Here is a 5025-nt window from a genome sequence, read left to right as displayed (position 1 = left end):
TCTAGAACTCAAGTTGAACACCACATGATCTATTACACCAAATATTAAAAAATATGAATTGAAAATTTAAAAGTAAGATAGAGATTTTTTTCTTTATGTGAATATGTCAGTAAAACTATGAAGCAAGTTACAGAAATATGGAACTGAAATACAGCTTTATTAGGACCATGAACCAGGAGATGTCATATTGCAGGAGGAAATGTTAAACTTGAGCTTCGAATAATTTATTTTAGATTCATGTTGGGAAAATTGCTTTCCTAAGAGGCAAAAGAAAACATGTGTCTCAATGCTTTCATATATTCCTTTGATTTTTTTCTTTTCTAAAATAGAAAAATAAATAAGATCTCACATAAGAATAAAGAGCATATTCCACATTGGAAGTCAGGAAAACAGTATGTAGAGACCACATTTTCTAAATCAATTTTGGCTTGAGAAGTCCATTTATACTAATAAGAATATAGTCAAGTTCTTAAAGTTGTATTTAAAATGTTGGACTAAACGGACTAATTTGCAGAACTCTATGAAAATTAAGCAAGAAATTTTTGTCTGCCAATAGACTTTAATTTCTTTAACGATACAGAGCATCTACACAAAGTGGAAGGCATAGTTATCCTGGAATATACTCTCTCTTAATTGCAAAACCCTGCATTTAGACCTTTACCTTAGGGAGTAATAAGCGAAAGAAAACCTGCATAGCTAGTTTACGTAAAACCTTGTAGACTGAAGATTACAGAATGTTTCATTGTCTTTTTAAGTCCTTTTCCTTATAATCTTCTATCTGATCATATACTTTTTTTTTGAGGGGGATGGGAAGAGTGCTGTGCAGATGTGTTACCATAGCAACTGCTACCCGTTACCAGATCAAAATCAGTGATGAAGTCCAAACCTGACTTTTGACTCTGTTACCTGAGGCTGGTTGTTTCCAAGGCTTTTTCAGGTTGTTCTCAGCCTTTTCTAGTCGTTTTCTTCATTGTATTCTCCAGAGGCTCAATAGATGACCCAGAGGAAGGCTACCTGCCACAGCATCAGCATTCTTCACTTCACAGTCCAGTTTTATTCATCTGTAAAGGAAGGTCATTACCTGTTTTCCAGTGTGTCTCAAAGATTATTAATGCTTTTTGAAAACAGGAAGAAGTGCATTGTTAATCATTTGTAGCAGATTTGCCTGATATAGTACCCAACCAAGATTGTGCCTCTGAGAGGTGACAATATTTGCTTGCTTGTTTCTTTAGAAATTTCTGTACTGGATAATCAAATTCCACATAATGAAAATTCTGTATATTTTCCATTTTCTTAGGTAAAAGGTATAAGTATTTTGTAAAGTTTCAATTCAGGAAATAACATCTGAAACACTGATAATACGCTGCTTGAGAGCTGATATAGAGAATCTCCTTAAATTTTCGCAGGTAAGTAGGAAATAAATAAGGATGTATTTCCAGACGTACATGGAAAAATATAGGTGGGCTACTTATACATAGGGATGTATAGGTGCTGGTCTAAGATGAGAGATGAATCTTAGAATTATCCTACACGTGTCCTAAAGGTTTAAAAAGGTAACTAAAGCACCCTTTAAAAATACAGCATAGAAACAGAGTTCTCACATACTTGCATATTGAAGAATGGAGTACCTGAATGGACTTTCCTTTTGTCACAACCAAAACTTTAACAGTGACTTCACTTCTTAACCTGGAAAGTTATCACTCTAAATGAATCGTGAATGAGATAATCTTAGATACATAAGCCAGTCTGTGGGCTGACAGATATAATTTGTGTGGTGTTTTGTTTCTGAGAGCGAAAAGTGAATTTACCACTCAGATTTCCTGCGTCAATTTTGAGCAGAATTGTAAATTAGCACACAAATAAAGGAACAATGAGAAGTCAGTCCAAACTAGTTTCCATTAGAAATGTATTTAATGTAGGTACCTGTCTCCTTAACTAGCCTGTGGCTATGGGAGTACACATGCTATCTTCAAGTAACAGCTGAAACACCAAAAGCTGTAGCATTCATGTGCACCTATTTTACAGAAGTCAGTAGATATTGGTTCCTTCATTGGGACTTGCTGTTTGTCAGTGAACATCAAGACATTCAGTGTCAGCACAGAAATAAAATGTATGGACACTGTTACCTGAGCTCCATAGAAATAGAGGTCTGGGATGTTTTTCACAGGGAGCCTTCTTGTTGCATAAGCTTTACTGGCTCATCACTACAGTACAAATAAGCTACTGCGTTACAACTGCTAAGGTTTCTAAGTGTTAGAATATTAATTGCATTTCTAGCTTTGCCTAGAATCCCCTATGTTTGCTGAGAATGACACAAAGGATTATGTGCTTAGGACATTTCTGTTGAGGATCCAGGAGACCTTCATGCACACCAAGACTTTATTTATTATTATTTATTATTTATTTATTTAATGACAAGCTATTTTGAAACGACTGAACCTGAAGTGGAAGAATAGAATAGAGGTATAATTTTCATAGGAAGTCATTCTGGTTGATGTATTGGTTCTGATCCTTGGTTACTGAAGTGAAAAGAGCATAAAGATCTGCTCTAGCGTAACTAGAGATTACTCTTTAAGTGTTACTTGTAGACTACAGTCAGCTGTTCATAATTTTCCTTGCCAGAGTGGACATCACTGAAGCATGCTGCATGTCAGTTTCTGACATGGCTCATAAGAAACTGTTCTGCTTGGCAAATGTTAGACTTTAAATTGTAATGAGAGCTAACACTGCCCCCAAATCTGCCCTGGTTTTGGGAATAGAAAGAAGTTTTGCATGCTGTCTTGAAAGCTGCCATTGTTTCAACTGTTCTTGAAGTATTGTCCAATTACTTGTTTTCATTTGTTAATTTTGTCAGCACTTCCATTCTGAAACTATTACAAAGAGAAAAGTTACTCAGTCCTGTAAAGACTGTTAGAAAATGCTGTCTTCTGTTACAATAGCGAAGCCTGACTTTGACTTGACACTGATGTTAAGCAATACATTACTGTAAAATCAGTCCTATGGAAATCAGAGAGTTTGAGCTGCTAAACCATGCTCAATGCCAAATAAGCAGGGAGTAGAACTGAGGATCAGGGTTAAAGCTAGGATTTGGAGAATGTGAGTGGCTGAATGTTTGAATTTCAGACTGAATGATTTTTCATTTCATAGATGCTTTAACAGGTACACTTGGTTCGATAGAGAGCAATCCTCTGAATATCTGCATTCATACTAAAATATTCCATAATGATCAGTACATTATAGTGAATGCACAAATTATTAATGCTGGTATTTCTTCTACAGTTTCCTACAGTAGTGAAGTATTTCCAAGCTAATGCAATCCTAGGGCATACCAAGCAAATTTTTTCCAGCAGAAGTAGGGAAGTATTTAAAACAGCTGTCTACTTTGCCTGATCTTTCAATGGATCCTTCTGCTGTGGGATTACTGAGGGTCGAAGAACAACAGGTGCCAATTGCTACTACAACAGTGCACCGACGGCAATATCGTACCAACCGAGACTCTCTAATTCCTATCCATAAGTTGGTTCGTCAACTGGAGAGTCAAGGAGTCATCACAAAGACCCGCTCACCTTTTAACAGCCCCATATGGCCTGTGCGTAAGTCCAATGGCGAGTGGAGACTGACAGTAGACTATCGTGGTTTAAATGAAGTTACACCACCGTTGAGTGCTGCCGTGCCAGATATGCTGGAACTTCAGTACGAACTGGAGTCAAAGGCAGCCAAGTGGTACGCTACAATTGATATCGCTAATGCGTTTTTCTCAATTCCTTTGGCAGCAGAATGCAGGCCACAGTTTGCTTTCACTTGGAGGGGCATCCAGTATATCTGGAATCGACTGCCCCAGGGGTGGAAACACAGCCCTACTATTTGCCATGGACTGATCCGTACTACATTGGAACAGGGTGAAGCCCCAGAACATTTGCAATATATTGATGATATCATTGTATGGGGCAACACAGCAGAAGAAGTTTTTGAGAAAGGTGAAAAAAAATCAATATCCTTCTGAAAGCAGATTTTGCCAAAACAAAGTAAGGTCAAGGGACCTACACAGGAGAAGCCTGGCTAGCTCAGTTGGTAGAGCATGAGACTCTTAATCTCAGGGTCGTGGGTTCAAGCCTGACGTTGGGTGCCAAAAAAGACTGTTGTGGTTTTAGGCTGATCCAGCAACTAAACCCCACACAGCTCTCCCACCCCAGTAAAATGGAGAGGAGAAAAATGTAGTAAAAGAGCTGAGGATCAAGACAGGAACAGAGGAGCACCCATCAACCATGGTCACGGGCAAAAGAGTCTTTTTTCTTAATGCAAAACTATTTATTAACAGCTACTTACAAAGAGAAAAGCAAACAAAACGGTTACTTAAGAGAATAACAAGAAAACAAGGCCAGGTCTTAAAAACAACACCACTCCCCCCTCCTTTGCCTCTTCTTCCCGGCTCTACCTCCTCCCCGCAACGGCACAGGGGGCAGGGAATGGAGGAGTGCAGGTCAGTTCATTCCAAGTTGTTACTGCCGCTTCTCTTAAAGGAAAAGGAGTCCTTACACCATTGTCCCTTGCTCCAGTGGATCCCCTACTCACGGCAAAAGCGTGAATCCTGCCCGCTGGGGGGCAAATCCTTACCCCATCGGATTTGCCCCAAGTGCGGGCTTTATCAGTCCTGGACTTTTAAGGAGCTGTAGCCACTTGCTCTGGCGTGGGTCATCAACAAACTTTAAATGCGCTTCGGCGTGGGTCGTCATATCGACCTTAAATGTGCCTCCGTACAGACTTAGATGCGTAAATGCAAAATACGTAAATGCACCTCGACCTGTGCCCATGATTCACAATAGTCTCAGGCTCAGGCATCTCTTTTAACAAAGCACCTCCCCATCAGCGGGGGTCATCCACGGACTCTAGATGCGTACCGTACTCAGGCTCTGGCATCTCTTCTTAACGTGGGTCCTCCACGGGCTGCGAGTGGGTCTCTGCTTGCTCCACCGAGGACTTGTTTGCAAAGGGGTGCTCGCAAGGGGGACTCAGCCGCGGCACGCG

General features: G+C 39.9%; 1 non-coding gene across 1 annotated transcript; it reads left to right on the top strand.

Moving 5' to 3' along the window:
- The first annotated feature begins 4053 nt into the window (after positions 1-4053).
- Positions 4054-4126, top strand: TRNAK-CUU (transfer RNA lysine (anticodon CUU)). Its single transcript has one exon. It is a non-coding gene; the product is annotated as a tRNA-Lys (tRNA).
- Positions 4127-5025: the final 899 nt, after the last annotated feature.

This window comes from Tauraco erythrolophus, chromosome 3 (assembly GCF_009769465.1).
Source record: "Tauraco erythrolophus isolate bTauEry1 chromosome 3, bTauEry1.pri, whole genome shotgun sequence".
NCBI classification, from domain to species: domain Eukaryota; kingdom Metazoa; phylum Chordata; class Aves; order Musophagiformes; family Musophagidae; genus Tauraco; species Tauraco erythrolophus.
Note: the sequence above shows the minus strand (reverse complement) of the source record. Positions and strands in the feature narration are given on the sequence as shown.